This window comes from Protopterus annectens, chromosome 11.part0, assembly GCF_019279795.1.
Source record: "Protopterus annectens isolate FY-2018-M chromosome 11.part0, PAN1.0, whole genome shotgun sequence".
Classification (NCBI taxonomy): Eukaryota; Metazoa; Chordata; order Ceratodontiformes; family Protopteridae; genus Protopterus; species Protopterus annectens.
This window is the reverse complement of record NC_056745.1, coordinates 1046734464-1046757465: the sequence shown is the minus strand read 5'-3', so window position 1 is coordinate 1046757465 and position 23002 is coordinate 1046734464. Positions and strand designations below refer to the sequence as shown.

Here is a 23002-nt window from a genome sequence, read left to right as displayed (position 1 = left end):
ATAACTTAATCTGTTAAGTAGACAGCTTAATGGGTTAAGGACAAGACAAAAGCGCAGTGGTGACAAAGAGTCACAGTGGACTATCCCCCTTTGAATTTTTATCCATGGAATAATAATTTGTCCTTTATCATGGCTCAACTGTAATGTGGTTTGCCACTGTTTCACAGTCGCTTTAATGTAATCAATCAGTGTAGGATGTATCTTATACATTTTTAAGCACTCTTTTATCCATGAATTTGGGATACTGTCAAATGCTTTTTTGTAGTCTATCTATGACATACTTAGATTCTTCCACTTTTTGCAGTTCTCCATTATGTGGTTATTTAACAACAAATGATCCTTTGTTCCATATGATTTTCTTTTGTGTTGCTCTTTTTGTATTGATTAGTTTTGCTTTGCATAAATATTGCACCATATTAAGTCCTGTATGTGATCAAACACGTCATGCTTCAGGCTAACTGGTAGGCACTCTAGTATGTTATCAGGTCCCAATGACATAGTGTTCTTATCTTAGATAATGCTTTGAGACTTGTTCTTGGGGAATTTGAGTGGAGGGGCATATGTGAGCTGAGACTACTGGAGGGGAGGGGGTGATTTTCAAGCTAAATTTGAATTCTAGTTGATTGGCTATGTCCTATTAGTCTGAATATGTGAAATAATTTACTATTAGCACTGCATACTGCTCCGTACTGTTTCTGAAAATTTTTAGATGCAAGTAGTTACCCTTCACCTGGGTGAATAATTTTAAGAGAGTCCAGAGAGAGTTAGATTTATTTTTGTGTACAATAATGTTTTTTTCTTTCTTGTTATTATAGACTCAGTTTATACTTGGGTTCTACTACAGGGGTTTATTTTTGAAATCGGCATGGTATTTATTTATGAGGTGGACAGATGTATCCATGCAGCTATTTACATGTGCAGAAAATTTAGCATTCTAGTGGGGTCATCAAGATGGAAAGAGCTTTTTAATTTAGCCAAGTCATCATTGGGTTTTTGTAGATTAGCCATCACATAATTCCTTAATACAAAGGTATTAGAAGATGCTGCAGGCTTCAGTCTTACAATATCCATCCATCTTTATTGCAATTTTCCATATCAGTTTGGCTTTCTGAAAACATCTATATCATACTTTAAGCAGTTTTTGATCTACTGATATAACAGTTTTTACTTTATTAACAAAACACTTATGAAGACTTCTTTTGTTTTGAGACACCGATTAACCATTCCTTCTATTATAAGAAGCTAGAAACTTTCACTTATAAATACTTTCAAACACAAATTCACTTGTAATGAAATGTAAAAATAGTTTTAACTGTCCTTTACATAACTTTTCATAAAGTCATGCTTTTGATTTGCTAGAGTGCATTATTTGTACTGACATTTTCTGGCAGTATATCTAGATGAGGACTATAGAAGTATTATGGTACATATGTCAGGTTATTTGGTTGTTTTTGGATTTGTGTATAACTGCTACTTCTGTGTGTCCATAATTTGTGTTAATGACAAAGATAACATCACTAGCCAGTAGATAGGTTGGATGCACAATTCAACAAAAGTGGTATATGCAAATGACATAGAACTACATTGAATACTCTGAACAAGGACTTCAGCAAATGATAGGGAGCCTGGAATGTAAAGCTAAAACCTTACATGATGAAACTGAATACAGACAAGAAAGTCATCATAGCAGCAAATGGGGAAGAGAGTAGAAGAAGAAGAAAAAGGTAAAAGTCAAGGTAAATGAGAAAACAGTGAGATAGCCATACAGTCAACAGATGGCTGGATTGTGTGAGAGAAGACCTGTGACAGCCAGGCATGCCCATTAAAGAAGGTAGGAGAGTGATTCTGAATTAACAGAGGTAGTAACAATTGGTACAACACCCTGACTATATACAGCAATGGGAAAATGAGTGTTGATGATGATGATAATAAATTAAATATACCTCCTATAAGATATATCTCCTATAAGAATGGTAATTCATTTTTCTATTACTTTGAGATATTTTAGATCGTCTGGGTCATAGCTTGATTATTTTTTTGGTTTTAAGGGGACTTAATGTTTGTTTATATTTGTTACTTTACTACTCAAAATTAGTTTCATTTTTGGAACTTAATATTGTCTTAAACTGAACTGATAATAGTGTGTTACAGTGTTTAGTCAAGCTATAATGCTCATATGTTTGTGTTATTAGCATACCTGCTGTTCATGTTGCTTATGGATTTTCACACTTTTAGCTAGAATGTTGGCTACTTTCTTTGAACGTATTACAATGTCATTCATTTTTATGTGTGATATTTTGATGTATTTTGGACCTTCTTGTGAAAATGTTTACTTGAGTTCAAAATAATTGTAGGTTTCTAAGGCATTTTTATTCTTGGACTTTGATATACGCAATCTTTTGTCAGTTTACTTTTTCTTTCACAGTGTCATGTATAGTGATACATTGTTCCTTATTGGTCACATTGTTCCCATGTGACTCTCAATAAAGTTTTTAATTTAATTAATGTTCTTATTTGAGAAGTTAACTAAGTTTGTGTACCACATCTGTTTTTTCATATTTTCATGGGGAATTATTTGTTTACTAATATTTTCATAATTTTTGTTAGTTGGTCGTGTTATTGTTTGTAGAACACTCTGACAACTGGGGCTTGCTAGTTCACTCTTGAATGTTTGTTTTCATATGGGGTCACAGATTATCTGTTTGCTGACACATGACATTTGTTTGGGTTGCTTTTGTGACTATAGGAATTTTCACTGGAGTCTAGTCTTTTTTTTACTGTACTAGGTTTATTTCTTAAGGCTAGTCCCAAGACTGTTTGCCAGAGTTGTATTTTGATCATATGGTTTCTTGTAATAGTTATGTGAATTTTTAAATGAAAATTATTTGTTCTGTTTTTTTCTTTTCTGCTCACAAATTTATGTTACGACTACTTACTACCATGACATTTTTACTGACTGATGCTAATTTTAGCAAGTTGTCTTGGCTGGGTTCTAGAATGAAGATTTTTGTGGGTTAAATGATTTTTACTTATTCAACTTTAAGAGGTATAACAGCAGTACAACTCCAACAAACAAATGACTAAGGCCAACTAGCAACTATATAATAACACTGCATATTTAAACACTTGATAGAATATGCTATATTATGATGTAACATATCTAAACACCTGGTAGAATATACATGGAGCATAAGAAACAAATGGAATCCCACACATCTCATATAAAGAGTTAACATAGTTTTGTATTTCTGAAGTGTCTAAATAAGATATGCAAAGTACTGTTAAGGAATAAAACCAAAGTCCAACCAAGAATGCAGAAAAAAGCTGTCCAAATACCAGTAAAACGACCAATAGTCCATCATTGTAGTCACCACCCCCAATGTAATTTCTAATAACATAAATAATTCCAAATTTATATCCACTGAAAGTACTGCAGTAAATAGAATGTTTATATAACACACTAGAATCTTTCTTATTTTTTACATCGTAACAGTGTCCATAAATTCTGTCCTTGAATGCCCTTTCAGTTTTACCCACATAGTATGCAGGGTATTCATTACATACAGCCAAATATACTAACATCTTTGTACAGCAGTTACCTCTGCAGAATCTAACAACACTACCCATGCCATTTTCTAATTTAATACTACCTTCTTTCAAAATATTGGAACACTGTTTGCAATCACCACAGGGAACTGTGCCCTTACCATCATATTTATTCCGGGGCATATTTACCTCAAAAGATTTTTTAAGACTAAACCCTGTCCTAAAAGAAAATGAAGGTGTTGGCCCAACAGATTCAAACAATTCCCTGTGTGTTTTTAGCAAACTCCAATTGTCCCTCAATATTTTCATAAAAGTTTCAGAGAAGTCATTGTGTTCAATTACACAGGCCCTATGATATTTATTAGTGTTTTCCATCACCATGTTGTTATTACTATTGATCATATTGGATTTGTCATTCAAAGGCCTACCTAAAAGTGGTGTATATTTGTGACCCCAACCTCTATAAACCTCCCCCAATACTGTGTCAATAAAATCTTCTGGGTATCCCCTCTCTATAAACATCAATTTTAATTTTCTAAACTCCTGCTCTAAATCTACAAACTCCGATGTCATACGAGCAATACGGACTCCTTGCCCTTTAATTAAACTTTTTTTCATAAACATGGGATGGTTACTGGAAAAATGTAAATAACTGTTACACCAAGTAGGCTTTCTATAAATTTTAGACTTAAAACCAGTACCTGTTTGTAAAATTGTTATGTCCAAATAGTTGATAACCTTTTTGTCCCATGTATATGTAAATCTAAAGAAGGGGGTGCTATGATAAATATACTCAACAAAATCTTTAACACTATCTTCTTCACCTTTCTATAAAATAAAAATATCATCCAGAAATCTGACATAAAGGCAGATGTTCCCCAAATACCTACTAGGAAAAACAAATCTGTTTTCCCACTCTAACATAACTAAATTTGCCACACCACTTATTTGTTGATAAAATTAAAGTTATGATAATATGATCAATAGTAATAACAACATGGTGATGGAAAACACTAATAAATATCATAGGGCCTGTGTAATTGAACACAATGACTTCTCTGAAACTTTTATGAAAATATTGAGGGACAATTGGAGTTTGCTAAAAACACACCGGGAATTGTTTGAATCTGTTGGGCCAACACCTTCATTTTCTTTTAGGACAGGGTTTAGTCTTAAAAAATCTTTTGAGGTAAATATGCCCCGGAATAAATATGATGGTAAGGGCACAGTTCCCTGTGGTGGTTGCAAACAGTGTTCCAATATTTTGAAAGAAGGTAGTATTAAATTAGAAAATGGCATGGGTAGTATTGTTAGATTCTGCAGAGGTAACTGCTGTACAAAGATGTTAGTATATTTGGTTGTATGTAATGAATGCCCTGCATACTATGTGGGTAAAACTGAAAGGGCATTCAAGGACAGAATTTATGAACACTGTTACGATGTAAAAAATAAGAAAGATTCTAGTGTGTTATATAAACATTCTATTTAATGCAGTACTTTCAGTGGATATAAATTTGGAATTATTTATGTTATTAGAAATTACATTGGGGGTGGTGACTACAAAAATATGTTACTAAACAAAGAACTGGTATGGCAACTTAGGTTAAGGTCTAATGCACCACCTGGATTAAACAAATATATTTCTGTTAAACCAGTTTTGGTACAAAAAGCTTCTACAGTATAATTACACTACATGTTCCATAAGTTTGCATAGTTGCACATTTGATTAAGTATTTGCAACATAATACAAATACACATACATATATATACAAAAATGTTTTTATCAATTTTGATTTAATGTTTTTTAGATCTAATATTCAGGAATATTCAAGAATATTTAGGTAATATTTTTAGTAGGTGGCTATATACATACATATATACAATTTTTGAGGTTTTAAATTTCAGTATAGTATAAAATATTGTTTTATAATGACATTTTAATATTTTTGGTAATGTTGCTTTAAATAGTTAATTGTGAATGTTAATTAATTGGTGTTTGTATAAAAGACTAGTAAAATAATGATGGAGTATCTGACAAAGTCTTGTGCCTAAGACAAAAGCGCTTATGGTAGTTGCTCCTGTGTTCGTTTTTCAATAAAGTGGATTACTGATGGACTATTGGTCGTTTTACTGGTATTTGGACAGCTTTTTTCTGCATTCTAAATAAGATATGCAGTAGATGCCCACATTATGTAGATGATCTTAGAATTATAATAAAACTTTTCATGCTTTATTTCCACTTAGAGAATGAGAGACCTTTACATCACCAAAAACCACAGAAGAACTGGAACAAACGAAAAAACAACTAGCCAGCGTATTCCACAGATGTATTGTATGCAATAAAAATCCCAAAGCCTTCAAGGAGTACTCCTTGAAGGCTTTGGGATAGAGCCGAGATGTCAGAGTTTTATTGCATCCAATAAATCTGTGGAATACGCTGGCTGGTTGTTTTTACCTTTACATCACCACCCTGATTGGAGAACAGACGTTCTCTAGCAGAATGTTACTGTATAGGTAATGCCCACTGAAAAACAAGTCTGCAGGAAAAAAGCAAACAGCCACCATTTGTTTACTCATGCTAAATAGTGCTTAGTGATGAAAACTAAAAGAAAAGTAAATAAACTAAGAAAGAAAAGCACACGTGTGTTTGTGTCTGTTTGTATGTGTGCTTCCATACACAAGAAATTAACAGAGAGAGACAGTGAGATTGCTGACTGTTGTAGGCAGGCCATCAGCATGGATCTGTTAAACAATACGAATTATGAAACTCTTGACATCTGGCATTATTGGCTGGCTTTAATCAACATTAATTTGCCAGAAAAATCAATGGACAGAACAGCAGTATGCAGCAAAACCAGGGACATTAAAAGCTAGGGGTGGGGTCCTATGCCCTGCAATCTGTTGTATTTTTTCATTCATTTTCTCACAGTGAGACATCTATTGGTGTGCTCATTCAACAAAGTTCTGGACATGTGTGTGTGTTTATTTTGGTATGTGTATGTGTGAGTTTGTGCATGTATGTTTGTTTTTCTGACTGTGTGTGTTTGCTTCTAAGTATATGTATATGAGCATGTCTATGCTTCTGAATATATATGTGTGTGTGTGTGTGTGTGTGTGTGTGTGTGTGTGTGTGTGTGTGTGTGTGTGTGTGTGTGTGTGTGTGTGTGTGTGTGTGTGTGTGTGTGTGTTTGAGTAGCCTTAAAGACTTACATAACATAGATTTTAGATGTAAAATACTTCCTCCAACAACAATTACATATACTACAGAAATTTTGAAACATTAGGTAGAGGAACTAGTTTACATCCAAAATATAAAAAAATATATATATATATAAACAGTTATGATGCAATTTAACAGGTCACCCTTTCTCTAAGCATAATAATGCCCTCCAGTGTGTGTTATTGTAGAAATAACTTCTTTCCAGGGGTGTAAAGGCAGAACACCCCTGGGTGTGTATTATGTCCACAATATCATACACCTTGTCAGGCACTATTGCTTTCATAAAAGTACTTGAAAAATGTTTACCAGACAGGGCATTTCTGCGCTAAGCTCACTGCCAATTTATAATAACTTACAACCCCAGTATGACAGCCATGACCCCAGTTTGATTAATGGCTTGGACACTGGGATACTGGGGAAGGTGGATGGGGGAGGTTGGGAGTTGAATGGCTGATGCCCGTTCACCTATCCTGGGGAGTGATTGTGACCTGACTACCTGCAGTGCTGACCCCCACCAAAAGTGTATATCAAAACATGTAGCACTGTGGGTTCAGGTATAAACTGCATCTTAGCTGTGGGTATACCTTTCAACTTCTTAGCACAAGAATACTCAACAAAGACAAATATAATGGGGAATGAGCAACGGTTCACAGTCGGACATATTGTAAATATTGTTCTTATAAAGTTAGAAAGCTGCTATCTAGAATAAGATGTTTTGCATTAGCATGAATTTTCTTAAGGATGCAAAGTCTGATACTCAAATGTCTGTCATTATGTAGTGACTTTAATCCTCAATGAGTTGACAGAAAACCTCAGATTGTATGGGAGGAATAGACCAAAAAAAAAAAAAAAAAACTTGAGGCAAATATCTGAACATTCTGTGAAATTCTGAACATTTAAGAGATGGCTGGAATGTAGGGACTGGCCAGAGATGGCTGAAATGTGGGGACTGGCAAGAGATGGCTGGGATATGGGGACTGGCCAGAGATGGCTGGAATGTGGGGACTGGCCAGAGATGGCTGGGATGTGAGGACTGGCCAGAGATGGCTGGAATGTGGGAACTGGCCAGAGATGGCTGGGATATGGGGACTGGCCAGAGATGGCTAGGATGTGGGGACTGGCCAGAGATGGCTGGAATGTGGGGACTGGCCAGAGATGGCTGGGATGTGGGAACTGGCCAGAGATGGCTGGGATGTGGGGACTGACCAGAGATGGCTGGAATGTGGAGACTGGCCAGAGATGGCTGGGATGTGGGGACTGGCCAGAGATGGCTGGGATGTGGGGACTGGCCAGGAAAGTATGACACGCACAAGAAATTCTTCCAGGATAGCAGTGATCATAGGAGATGGTGCCCAAGGGATGAGATTAGAGCTGTTATGTACTGATCTCCTATATACGATGACCTAGTTCTGATTCCCGACTCTCACCTTTTAAGGGAACAAATGAACCTATTGACTCTTGCCCAGTTTGTGGAACAAAAGGGTTTGTTTTCACCCTGATGAAGAAAGAATGGCCCAACCTGGGCCATGGGGGAAGAAAATTAAAGATGTTCAGCATGGGTTATCAAACGTTTAAGGAATTCCTATTTCAGTCTTGAATACTTATTATTGTACCTGGTTTCCACTAATTGACTAATACTGTTTTGACTAGTACTGTTTTTGGAATATAGGCCAAGTATAGTCTGACCAACAAAAGGGGGACCTTGCTGTTGACTTTGAGCAAATTTTCTCTGAAACTTTAATGCAATAGTAGCCCTAACTATCCTGCACTCTTTTACATTATCAAAACATCTGCATTTCTGTAGCATTCATTTTCCCATATCACCAGCACCCTGAAAACTGTTTCCTACCTTCATTAAATAATCTTTAATAATCTGGTTAGACAGCAGTTATGTATAATATTTCTCACTTAATCCCAAATAAGCATATGCCTTCTTAATGTTAAACATTTCTCCCAAAATTTCTCTTGTTGCATAAGTTGAGAACAACTACTTCTGTGGACTTCTGTCTGCTTTGCCGTTTAATAGCAACCATTCCTTATTCCACATACCTTATGTATGGTATCTTCTGTTTTCTGCACACTAATTATATCTCTTTCAGAGCATTCCTGTTTTATGCATTCTGCCTCCTTTTCTCTTCTGTAGTTAAAGTATAGCAGGGTTCACATGAACCACTGAGAGATAGGGAGGTTATATCTTCCATTTAATGTATGAAATGCAAACAAGTAAAGCTTCCTCCAGAACCCCATTTCTTGTCTCCCGGGTTTCATGAAATCCTCAACCCAGCCTGTTATCCAGTCTTTACACAATGTTTGTAACACATCCACTGGGTGACCTAAGCATTCTTTTGTATCCTTTCCCTTATTATTAATGCATACCTCTTGGCCTATGTTATATGCAATGACTAGGGAAGAAACATTTATATGGCTCCATTCTCCAAAGACTACTTCTGCACATAACTGTTTTAGCTGAAATCTGATCCTGTCTCCATATTAATGGAATCATCCAATCAGTCCTATTTTCTATTCAGCCCTGGATGATGGAGGGGAATAGGGTATAAGCCTTAGTAAGTATACAGCTAATGGGGTACCATTATATTCAAAAAGTGTATCTTGCCAGTAAGTGTGTTCACCCTTTCTTCCCCCTTCTTAAACTGCAAGGAGATACTACCGTGGAATACCAGCATTTTTCATCCAGTGTATAGTCAACTGTTTTGCCAACCAGTAAAAGATATGTAGAAACAGTACTTCATTTATTGGGACACTGTCCCTTCCTTCACCAGTTTTGATCAATACTGTTTTCTCATCATTCTACACAAGGCCTGCACCACTCTCACAATCTCTTATACACCTAGCAGTCTGACTGCTTATTGATCTGTCCTTTCTTCTGATATGGTGTAATCATCTGCAGAACCAGGCTATGCCTTTGTATCCACCCTCAACTCTCTTCAGCTCTTCCCTAACTTGTTCAGCTAGCTTTCAGTAATTAAAACAAACCGGCCAAATGAGAGAGAACAGCCATGCCTAGTGCCCCTGAAAATCTTTCCTTGCACTAAGGTGCCACCATTACCCAGAACATCAAAAGTTACACTTTTTTAAGTGTCCTACTGTAGGAAATGAACTGACATCCAAAGCCCCTCCTTCTTAAAACTTTGTTGAGGAATGTCCACTCTACTGAATCAAAGGCCTTCTTTAAATCAGATAATGCTATTCTTGGCTCCATATTTTGCTCTGGTTTGCCTTAATAAAATTGTACTATGTGCACTCATTATCTGTTGACTGCTTCAGTTGATGAAACTTCCTTAACTGACTTAACTTGTTTAAACACTTAGATATTGCAGGTGAAGAACACTCTTTTACTTTTATGAGCATTGAGATAGTATACCAGTCAGACAGAGGAGGCGATTTAGTAACTGAACAGAAAATTTGTAAGATAAATGGATTAATGAACTACATGCTGATACAATACCTGGTTTAAATTAAACAGTAAACTTGAAACCTGTTTTGAAATTACTACAACATAAGTATTAATGATACTATCTGTTTAAATGTGAACGCAGTGTCACTTGAACATGTGACCCTGAAAACGCTTAAATTGCAGCATTTGAACTTGTTTGTACTAGACCTGATGAAGCAGTTTGTGAAAGATTTTTCACTTGTTTTTATTAAAGTTATTTGGTAAAGAATATAAGCCATGTTTGGTGAAGCCATTCTTGTTGTAAGATGTATCGATTACTCAGATAGACAGGACTTTTGGGATTGTATGACAATTTTCCCAGAATGCATCCTCTTCTCCATCCCAGTGTGCTCCTAACTAGGCAGTACATGCTTCTTGGCCAGTAAAAAGAAAAAAAAAACTTTTGAAAGGACTGTGTAAAGCAAAATAATTGAATAAATAAATAAATATGCAGCTCGACTGAAGAAACTCCAGCTGTACTCAGTTGCATACCACCTACTCAGAGGTGATCTCTGCCTGACATACAAGGCCATGTCCAACCCAGAATTGATGGACATGCTCCACCTAAAGAAAGCCTTATCCATTCAAGCCACACGCTCTAGGGATCTAAACCTGACCACAACAATAAATAGGACATGCTGGAGGGATAGATTCCTGTCCCAGAGACTTCCCATGCTTTGGAACAAGATTCCAATCTAAACAAACACAGATTACTGAAACCGTAGCCAGTCACAATAAGTTTATTGCTCAGACAAGAACAACTAAGCGCTTTCGCCAAGGTAAAAAACCATAGGCTTCCTCAGAGTTGTTCCAATCTACATTAGGCAGAGCTCCTCACTAACACTCTTCAAAAGAAACCTTGACGAGTGGATGGGAAATAGAAAGTTTACCCCGAGGATCACTTCAGTGGCTCTGCTGGACAGAGGCACAGGGAGCTAATCTAAGGGGGTGGCGAAAGCCAACACATTCTGGCTAGACTTATAAATGCTTTCGGGCAGATAGCCTAGGACCTACCTATGAACATATAATACATAAAGAATGGCACTGGCATTATTTTGATTCTAAAAAGCTATTTAACAAAACCTATAAATAACAAAAAAACATGCAAATATGCCTTTTAGTTTTAAATTCTATAAATGAAAAGAATGCTGAGCAAATGTCTTCCAGTGAAATTGAATGTTTTTGTCTCACTTTTATTAGACACTTCTTCAGAATACAAATACATAATGCTGTACAAATCTTTAGATAGCCATGTAAACCATGTGATTTAAGCCATGTGATGAAGAAATTATGTGACTAAACACTTAAATGTACATACCAAATAAATAAAATATACCAAAACACATAAAAACAGGCACCCATTATTAGGCTTTCTAGGTTGATTGTAGTTGATGAAGAATTAATTAAGGAAATGGATATTCAGTCTACGATGTTTTTTTTTTGAGAAAGAATACCCCCAAGGAAATCATCCACAATTTGGGAACTCAAATTTCCAGTAAGAGGGGCAGTGACTTTCTGCCAGTTTTGAAGCAATCTGATTCAGTTTGAAAAACAAATGTCCAACATGAGAATGCCAACTTTAAAACTGATATGCTATTACCTTTTGACAAAAATGGAAGGCATTTGAAAAACATAGTATGTCATAACTGGGACTTAACCATTAAGTATGGTGCCCCAAACAAGTTTTGGATGATGAGCCTTTATTTGTGGACAAAAGGATTAGTAACCTTAAGGATAAGCTTGAAAGTAATTACAACAAGTCTGCTTCCTACTCAGCTAGTGTTAGAAAAACAAATGACTAAGTGTGGCTGCTGCAGCCAATGCAGATTTATCAATGACACAACTAATATATCTGTACCAGGATATAAAAGGACCACTGATTGTCAGGGACATTAAAATTGTGGAACAAAAGGAATAGTTTATATGTCTCTTGTATATCCTATGATAGTTTTTATGTGGGAAAGACAGAACATCCACCTAAACAAGTTATAGTATACAATACAAAGATTCAACTAATGTCCTTAGTAAACATGCACATCAATGCACCAGTTTCAGAAAGTTCATATTTTTCTTATTGGAACAAGTTTCTTATCCAGTACGAGGTGGAAACTGGGAAATAATGATTGAATACAGGGAGTTGTTGAGGCAACTGAGATTAAATTATAGGGTATTTACAGGTTTAAATGAAGACATATCTATTAATTGTGTTTTTCAAACCGAGGGCTGCAAAACTATAAGAAAACTATTTGTTTGGTATCTGTTTTTATGTGATTTTCTTTTGTATATTTTATTTGGTATATACCTTTAAGTGTTTAGTCACAGGATTTCTTGGTCACATGATGTAGATCACGTGGTTTATATGTCTATTTAAAGGTTTGTACAGTACTGTGTGTTTGTATTCTTAAGAAGTCTCAAAAGTGTGATGAAAACACTCAGTTTCACTGGACGACATTTGGTCAGCATTCTTTTTGTTTATGGTGCTTGTTTTTTTGATTGTTTTGACCATTTACTTGAGCTTGGGTTTGCTTTTGAGGGTTTAAAGTCTAGCTAAACTGTCTATGCCATGACACATAGCATATGCCTGGGTATAATCTTTTGTTTAATTATCAAATTGAACTGCCTTTCACTGCCTCTTTACCACCTACGACTAACAACTATGTTCCCATTTTTTTTGTTTCATTCTCACTTTCTATACTTTTCACTGGTTCCCTTGGGTCCAATATTGCCAGTATTCTGCCTGTTGATTTACTTGCTTATGGCCAGATTCTACAAAGTCTGTTCTGTTGAGACTGCTTGACTGAGCAGGCATCTCATTCATCAGCAATATAATTAACATGTTATTTACTGATGCTATAGTTTGTAGACTTTAACAGTGAGAGTGCAGTATGTATTGTGTTGCAGGGAAAATAACCTCCCATAAAAATTAAAGTTTGACAGAGTTGGTATCAGTCAGTTGAATCTGACCACACAGGCTTCATGGTGCTGGGTTGTTATTAAGTGTCTAGGCAGCCATACTTTGTCTTGTTTTCGACTTTCCTGTTTTTCTTAAACACCTCCTGTTTTGCTTAATATTGCTACAGCTACTTGAACTTTGTAATGCCAACAATCATCTGTTGATTTCTTTTCACTGTATCTTTCCTGACAGCTCCTGTTTACTGTCACCTCTTCCTTTCCCCTTGTCTTGATGCTCACCTATACTATCCTTTCTTCTTGACAGATTGATCTTGCTTTCAACATACAAGCTTTTTTTTGGTCTTTGTGTTGTTGGTAAGCAGAATCAGAACATGTGCTACAAAAGTAAAGCTGTTTCATGGTTAGGTAGATGATAGTCAAAGAACAGCATAAAAGGGGTATACGATGAGTATTTATTTTATAGAATTTCAGAACACATTACATTCTCCTTTCTATTTGTCTAACTTACAAGGACTGCTACATACAAGTTTCATTTGCCTGAAAGTCAGCCAAGCAGATATTAACATGCCTCTACTATATCTGCACATCTGTGCATAGGTCCCAATAAACCTCTTTGACAGAACCTCAAAGATATTACTTCTTAATTTTGCTCTTTTGAGTAAGGTCACCTGAAAATCAGTTTACTCAACACAAAATGGTAGTTTGAGCTAAAATAAAAGAATATCAACACAACTTATTTCAAGCTTTTGTGAAAGTTACCAAAAGTAAATGTGTGTTTTAAAGTATACTTTGCTGCTGAAACCTTCTTTTATCCTGGTTGTCTCCCTCTGAATGATTGATGCTCTGGCATCCTGCAATTAGTAAATGTCAATTCCAAGTGTCTGGAGAGTTAAGATTTCCCCTAGCATGTACACAAGTAATGTATCAGACCAGATATGACTTAACCCTCTCTAAATTTAGAGATCTACCACTGCCTATTACTGTACCTCATACACATGCCCAGGATGTCATCTGCCAGAAATACAAACAACTGTCTAGATAAAGTCATTTAGTAAGCACATTTACATGGATCATGGTACTCTAGTAGCACAAAATGGTAACTTTGTTAATGTGAAATAGCATCATTCACCTGTTTCCACCTATTTTCACAGATATCTGTCAGGTGAATAGTAATGCCGGTGTAGAGAAGAGCTAATAAGGGTGAGTGGTTGAGGGCTAAACTCTGGGGCATTACACCTTTGAGTAGTTTCCCAGTCATTGGAAGAAGTGGCTAAAGAGGTCTTTAGGAAGGCCCAGAAATGTAGCTTCTTTCCTAGTGATTAGGAAAGGAAGCCCATCACAAGTGAGCTTGCATTCCATTCAAGCTGGAGATGTGGAAGTTTGGACCCAGCCAAGGCTCAGTACATCAGGGCCTGTATTACTGCTGTATGCTAACCAGCCAAAACGAGCATGTAGGCTCACAATAAAACAAATAAAAAAATCTGAACTGCTGTGGATGATGGCTCACGTCTGCTCATCTCTCATTTCCAACATTAAAGACTTCAGATGGTTGGTATGAAGTAATAAATTTGCCATTAAGAGGTGATTCAGGAAAGCCAAAGAAGAGAAAAAGCATTCACAAAAAAAAAAAAAACTATGGCACCAGCACTACCAAAGCCTTGAACATAAGAAAGCCAGAGCTGGATAACTGCATTTGTGCTAATGGAGAATAGCTGAAGACCTTCTGTAAGGTAAAAGTGAATCACAACCATGACTTATAAAGTGCATGAAGTATAGCTAAACAAAGATGAGGATCTTCAGACAGAAGCAACTCAAAATACATGTTCAGTCAACTTAAACAACATCTACTGAATAAACAGGGTACAGATTAAATTCTTAGGATTCCATGTGCTAAAATGTCAAAATTCAGCTGTAGGGAGCTAAGTATTGATGAGTGACTGACAGTAATCACTATCATACATGTGAATTTAACTAATGTACTCTTTCTCTTTCTGGGTGAAATACATATCTGTATTTGTTGTGGCATTGAAAATGTTTATTTAACAGAATCCTCTAGAACAGATTGCATATTTAATGAAAGACAGGACCAATTGAAGTAGAGCTAATGCTACTTAACAGTATAAAACATTTAAACAACATTATGCTGATGCTTATTTGCTTGGAGTAACTGATGATAGAGTGTAGACAAGATTTTTGGAATTTATTTATTTATTTGCTGACTAGAGAAGTTCAGCTGGGTGTAGAACCCCTTTTCCAGCAGAAGCCAGGGAAAAAAAACTGAATCAGTACAATATAGTACAAGAAACAATGCCATTTATTATTGGTAGACTAAACATTAGTGTCATCTTTAATACTGCAGTATTAGAACAAGTTACATAGTAGCTTATTGAACTGGATCACATTACATAAAAACATACTGAATAACATTATATATTTGCAATGGCAAAAATTAGACTTGTACCTTGCAATCATAGTGTCATGTTGAAATGGAATATATTACATGCAAGTGTTTGTATTGTAACAGCTGTGAACATGGATAAACATGTGTAAACATATAGATGCCTGTATTAAAGTGGTAGTTATTCAGGTTGTATTAGAGTAATGTACCTTTTAGGGAATAAAGTAAAAAGTAGTAAGTTACAGGAGTAACAGTGTTAGTTGTGGACATAAGTGACAATAAGTGTTAATTTCTGGAGAAGAGTATTAGCAGGAGTTACAAGAGTCAGCCTGTGTACATTTTACTTACACTTGAGTCTTTGCTGTTTATTATTAAGGCCCAAACGTTTTTTGGGGGGGAGGAGTGAGGCAAAGGGGAGGTGGGAAAGTGGTGGCAAGGGAGAGTAAATTGCATATGAACTTCTTGACTATTGTGTCCAGTGGGATTAGCCAGACTTTTTCATTTATTCACCCGACTTTTGTGCTTGTATTTCCCTCTGGCATGACTGCCTTTTTTCTTTAGTGTGTATCATATGCAGCAATATACTAACATTATTTAGGTTCATAGGTTTATAGGTGTTAGCTAGGCTTGCAACCACTAGGGCCTCTTTAAGCCTAGCCATGCATCCCAAATCTATGACAAGTGCTACTATCCTTGATAAGTGTAAGCAGGGTCTTGGGAGATGAAACTTTTACAAGCAGGAGCCTGGCAGATGAACAATTTACAGGTTGCCTGTATCCCTTAGAAACATAGGTGCCAAGCCAAGGTTGAATTTCCTGTTACCCATCTAATTTCCCAAGTTACACTTGAATTGGGTTGGGAGGAACTCTGCTTCACATGGATGGGGAGCCTGTTCCAGAGAAGGGGTAGTTTCTGGGTTCCATACCTGTCTCTCCAGCAGATCCTGTTGATATCACAGGTAAGGTTTAAATCTTCAGAATGAAGAATTCTGGTGCTGTTTGTTTTGTGGATATGCAGGAGGCCCATGAGGGTGGGGTCTTGAATGCCTTGTATGCTAGGCATAGATCTCCCCTCAATAGCCTCTAGGAGACAGGGATAGGGTTTGAGATGGTCTGCAAAGGACATGTTACTTATGCCCTGTATTCATTTAATGAGGCACCTCTGTGGACATTCCAATTGTTGGATGAGCCTGGTTAGGTACACACCAAAGTGGGTATTGTATTCAATGTTACGTCTGATGAAAGCTGAATATAGTGGAACAATGACCTTCTAAGACTTAGATGCCGTACCTTTGTTTATATGTTGCACAACATAGAATGATTTCCTTACTACAGTAGACATGTGATGGTCAAAGGTTATATTACTCTCTACATGTGCCCCCAATTCCCTGACTACTGGGTCGACTCTTAGGCGTGTGTTGTCAATATGATAGTTACCATGGGTGGATGACTTCCTGTAGGATATTATTATTATTATATATTTCTTGGCATTCAGTTTTAGTCCATGACTTTGACATAAGTTATTTGTCTGTGTCAGCCCTTCCTGAAGAACTTTAGTGTTGATGCATGATACTATAACTACTCCTAATTTGCAGTCATCTGCAAATGTGGTCAGTCAAAAGCCCTTGATATTGGTCTTGACTTCAGACAAGTAAATGCTAAAAAGGAGTGGCTCTGGACCAATCCCTGAGAAATTCCACTTGTGACTGTTTTTTTCATAGAGGTGGAATCCCATATTCTAACTTCCTGGGTCCTGTCTTTGAACCAGTTGGCTATCTTGAGTTTATTAAAAATGACTGAGTGGGGTGTTTTGTCAAATGCCTTAGCCAGGTCAAGGTAGGCAGTGTGAACTGTTTTGCTGTCATCCGTTGCTTTGTGACCTTCTCAAAGAAGTCCACCAGGTCGAGTAGGCATGACCTGGCTTAATGAAACCAAATTGGGTTGGCTCCAGTGTCTGGAGGTTTCCAGTGTCATTAATTATAATTTCCATGACAATTCTTTCCATGGTTTTGCATATGAGACTAGTAAGAGTTAATGGCCTGTAGTTTGCAGGCCCTGTAGATGGTCCAGCTTTGTACAGACAGATAATTATTGCTGTTCTCCATTTGTGAGTCACATGGGTCTATATCACCATATCGAATGGTGATAATGCAGAATGCCGAAAATATCGAAAGTTCACAAGAACAAACTTGCTATTGTGGGGGGCTGCTCCCCCCACAACCTCCGCTAAATATATATTCCAACTCCAAGGTCACACTACAGTGAGGAAAGGGCAAATATCCCAATCCTCACTGTACCGTGACCCCAAAAACACAAGTTCGTTCTCGTGAACTTTCAATATTTTTGGCATTATCACCATTTGATATGGTGATATAGACCCAGTCACATTGCCTGTTTGGAGAGTATGGTTAAACAGAAATCCCAGAAGTCCTTATAGGTCATGTATCGTGCCATTTAGAAGGCATCCTAGGATATTGTCTAGACTCACTGATGGAGTGTTCTTGGCCATAGAAAGAGCATTGATGACCTGTTCCCTAGTGATAGTAGGGAGTAGGAGCCATGATATTTGATGGTATTTCCTGAGGAAAGATTGAGGAGGAGAGAAGGGTAAAGTTAGAGTTTAATCTGTCTTCCAGTAGATTTGCTATATTTTCTGTCTCATTATGGGTGGCTGTATTAACAATGAGCTCTACACTCAACTGTGTATTGCCTTTGAGGTTGCAGACATAGCTGAAGGATGCCTTGTGGTTGTCCTTGGCCTGGCATGCCACATTTACCTCACAGTTGGCTTTGGTAAACTTTATTTCTCCTCTGAGTTGTTTGTTTAATTTGATGAGACTGCTTTTATCCTGCTAGGTGTTATACCTCCTAAGTTTTGCCCTGATTTTCCCTTTGGTTATACAACCTATTGATATTGTGATTCTCACTCTGTATATCTTCCTGGTGAGTACAGCTGTCTCAATGCAGCTATTAACATGCTTGTATGGCTTTCTGTAAACAGTTCCATGTAGGCAGAGGTGGTCTCAGGTTTAGGGGGCTTGAAATTTTGGCAGGTTATCACTTAATAGTAGGAAGTTAGCCTTAAGAGTAGCCACTGAACATTCTAGGGTTACTGGGGTTCTGGGTTTTATTTTTACTTCAAAGGAGACCATTTTATGGCCTGACTATGAGACATGATATTACACTAGGGACTGTGCAGTATTTTGTCATATTAGTGAGAATCAGATCCAGTATGTTTGTATCCTGGTCAACATATTCACTATCTGGTCCAGGGAGTTTGTATTTACAATATCCAGGAATCTCTGTGCTTGCACATTTGGTTTCGTATATGCTTCCCACTTAATAGTGGGGTAATTAAAGTCACCAGTGATTATGGTATTGTGTTGGACAGTAAGTGTTTCCAATAATCTTAAATATGTGTTATGGATTTCCTGGGTCATAGAAGAGGATCTATAGCTTGCAAGGGAGTGGAATGGTATTTTGTCTCTGGTGATTTGAATGTGGAGAAGCTCAAGTGCATCATCCTGTCCAGCCTTGAGGTATATTTATTTTTGAAGTACATTGAGATACCTCCACCTTTAGTCCCTGTCTGTGTACTAGCTGGTCTAAATGTGTGGAAGGCATTACAGCCTTACTTTGCCACTGTGCTCTCCATGGCTTTAAACCATGGCTCAGTGACTGAATAGATGTCAGCATTCTCTAAGGTGAGGAGAGCTTGCAAGGAGTGGAGTTTCTTGTTTAGACTCCTAGCATTGAGTAGTAACACCTTTTCATTTTCTTGGTTTTAATTAGAATTTTTTTAAATTGGATAGCTGACAATGTATCAGTCATGTTTTTTTCTGCCAGATATATCCTTTGCTGGCTTATTTATATCTTTTTAATTTCATCCGTGTTTGAAACTGGAATATTAGGTGCTGTTGTGCTAGATAAAACTTTACCTCCTTTAAAATATATTTGCAAACCATAGCTTACAATGTGTATGGTTAGTTAAAATTAATGTTTTAACCTTATCAGTGGTATTTGGTGTAAACAACAGGAGACTGTTGCATAAAAATGTGAGCTTCTCAAGAAGCCTGGCCTGTAAAATAACTTTTTAACATTAGGGACTCTGAGGTGCAGGAGGAACAAACTATAACAAATCTGTGGCTGCAGACTAAGATATACACTATAATTTTTTTTTCCAGTAAAGAAACGTTTCTCAATATCAAAAAAAAACAGTATATTATTTTGTCAGGGAGAGCATGTAGATTTGGTCTGCACATTTTAAGTATCTGTGGTTGAAAAATGTATCTGTTAAATGTTTAGGAACTGAAGTAAGTCCATACCACACGCTGAAGTTGGTGTTCCATGTTCTAATGAAGGAAATGCAACCATGGCCCTTATCCATTCAGAAATCCTCCAGACTTTTATATATTTTGCATGGTTTGCAAACTTTCCTTTTGAGACTAAAAGGCATAATAAAATATATTTTTATTTAACTTCAGTACTTTTTATTATGGAATGTATCTATGAAGATTACAAAAAAAACTGTACTCTTATTTATACATAATATGACAGATGCTTTCATCCTTTTCTTGACATTTTCATTTCAATGTAACTCTGTCAGCGTACCATCCCTCTGGTTGTTATTACTCATCCAGTGTGTGTGTGTGTGTGTGTGTGTGTGTGTGTGTGTGTGTGTGTGTGTGTGTGTGTGTGTGTGTGTGTGCATGTGTGTGTGTGTGTGTGTGTGTGTGTGTGTGTGTGTGTGTGTGTGTGTGTGTGTGTGAATGTGTATTGGTGGGCTCACGTGAGTAAGCATGTACATTTGTACATGTGTTTATATGGGAGGGTTGGGAGAAACAGCCTGAAGGACATTTGTAAACCATTAAACTGGAACCTATCATTCCTTTTTTCAGAAAACAAGAGAGCATTTCTTGTTCGGTTTTACATTACATACCTTTGTCCTGTAACTGTAAATTGATTTTACATTCATTTCACTGATTTTGTAGCTCACCTTTCAGTTTTGCCAGACAATGTATGTTCATAATGATGGCCATCTTCTCTTCTGCCAAGGATATTATATCTATTCTGTGTCTCCTTGCTGAGACTTTGTGACTGCCTGTAGTAAGGTTGGTTTAACATAGCAGTGACTGCAACATTACCATCTGCTGTAATATCATAAGATGACAGCTGATTGCCTTCCATGTAGAGAAAATTGGTTACCTAAGTACAGGAAAAATTAAAGATATTGAACATGTTACTTCCTTTCTGCATCTTGGTGCAGACTGCATCAATACTAGAAGGCTGCCTGGTATGATAGATATTAAAGAGAACATTTTTAGAAGAAACTGTTTTACAATCAGATTTAAGATATAAGTGTGTATAAGATCTAGTCAGACAGCATGCTTGTTGAAAAATGAGTTAAACGTGTTGCTCTCATTTTACTTTGGCTGATTTTTAAGACTAGACTGCACTTGAAATATGTATAGCCCCTTAGCACTGAAGTCAAGAAGTTACAGGAGCAAATGACATATGAGCTTTATGCATGGCATGCATAACCTTGGTTTGACATGAGTATCTTCCACTTGGTCTCTTTTTGGTTTTGAACAAATAACCTGACTGAACCCTGAAAAACGGGCATTACTGTCTAGTAAACCTTGCATGGAAAGGTGCACGTAGAGACTGCGTGTACCTTTGCTGCTTATAGATGAAAAAGCTGTGGTGGTGCAGCAGTAGTGTTGTCGCCTCACAGCAAGAGGTTCTCCTGTTCGATTCTCGGCTGGAGTGCCTTCTGTGTGGAGTCTGCATGTCCTCCCTGCGGTTGAATGGCGTTCGAAAGACATGCGTAAATGGGCATGCCTTCATTGAAGGTTGGGTGTCAGGCTTGGTACCTAGGCACCATAAAAATCTACTGCCAATAATTAGCGGACCGGAGTTCCGCTGTGGTGACCCCTAACCGGGAAAAGCCAGAAGATGAAACAGTGATTGTGAAGTTAAAAGAAAAAATCTTGAGTTGATTTTTCCATTTACAGGTAATCACAGTTAATTCCTGTCATGTGTGGACTTTAGAGGGGATTTACATAGCATGTTGTGCAGGATTGCTGGAAATAGTGCAGTGAAAGTGAATATGGGACCTAGTCTGACAAATGCTTGTTGAAAAATGGATTAAATGTGCTGTTATCATATTACTTTGGTCCATTTTTAAGACTAGACTGCACTTGAAATAAGTATAGTCCCTTAGCACTATAGTCACATTGATATATAGGTGGCAGTCAAATACAGAATAATTGCACAGCTGAGTAACACTTCACAGACCACTTGTACAGATAGCATGACTGATAGGCATGGGACAGAAGACAGTATACATTTGTCTACTTAACCATAAGTCACAAAATCAGGCAGTATAATGTGTTCTTTAACTGAGTAATGGTGATTATGCACAGAGTAATCTCTCCAAAATGATGGTGTAAATGCATGTCCAGGGTTGTTATGTAGCAGTAAAGGAACAATGGGCAATGTGTAAGACATAACATTTTTGGAAAACACAGTACAAGATACGTGATCTATCAGAATAAATAAAATCTTTTTGTAATTGGAACATGTCACACTGTGTCTGTTTAGGGTATTTTTACATTTTGTACTATTTATTACATAAGAAAGTTTATATACTTTCTGTACAAGCCCTCCAGTTATTTTCTGACAAAGAAGTGTCACATTTTATACTTTACAGCATAAACTATACCTGATACATTACAATTCAAGTTACCGTTTGTCCCAAAAGTCTTTGAAAAGCAATATGAGGCAGATTTATAAAAAGGGACCAGTATATATGTACGTATGTTTTTTCTGCATTTTGTCAAACATCCATGTGTTTTGACAAACAAAGGGGGTGGTGTTCATTTTCAACAGTATGGATAGTAGAAGAGTGTGAACATCAAAGTTATGTTTTGCGAGAAAGGTGAGTGGAGTTGGAGGAGGTGAATGTTTGTGCATGTGTTTGTGAGCTACGGTTAGGGTCAGGAATAGGTTATGGATAGGTGGTGTATGTTAGCTGGTGAGTAGATTTTAGGGTTAGGGTCAGCATTAGGTAAGGGGTTAGATACAGTGTTGTTAGTGTGCATTTATGCATGTTTGCATGTGTCAGTGTGTCTTGTGTAATGGCAGTATTATGGGAAAGTGTTTATCAAGGTAAGGTGAAGGTTTAGGGTTGGGGGAAGGAGTAGTATTAGGGATAGGGTAAGTACACATTACTAAGGTGGTGCAGCCCCCCCGCACCACCTTACTAACATGCACTAGCCCTAACCATAATACATCACTAGACTGTACAGCAGTGGGATCAGAGTTGAACCCTGATGCACACTTACTACCACTGTCTTACAGAAGACCTGTAACAGTCAGGTGTGGTTGTTGAAGAAGGTAGGAAAGTGACATTGAATTAAGAATGAGAGTAACACTGGTGGTATATTGCTGAGCATAGCTGCCTTCCAAGC

At 37.0% G+C, this 23002-nt stretch overlaps 1 protein-coding gene and 1 long non-coding RNA gene across 2 annotated transcripts in view; one reads left to right on the top strand and one right to left on the bottom strand.

Annotated features, from left to right (window-relative positions):
- Positions 1-23002, top strand: part of LOC122815689 (copine-8) — a 3116673-nt gene that overhangs the window by 331757 nt on the left and 2761914 nt on the right. The gene's annotated exons all lie outside the window — the stretch shown is intronic.
- LOC122815690 overlaps positions 1-23002 on the bottom strand; it is a 402356-nt gene that overhangs the window by 300052 nt on the left and 79302 nt on the right. Inside the window, exon 2 of the long non-coding RNA XR_006366986.1 lies at positions 20527-20735. This is a non-coding gene — a long non-coding RNA (uncharacterized LOC122815690). The remainder of the gene's footprint in view (positions 1-20526; positions 20736-23002) is intronic.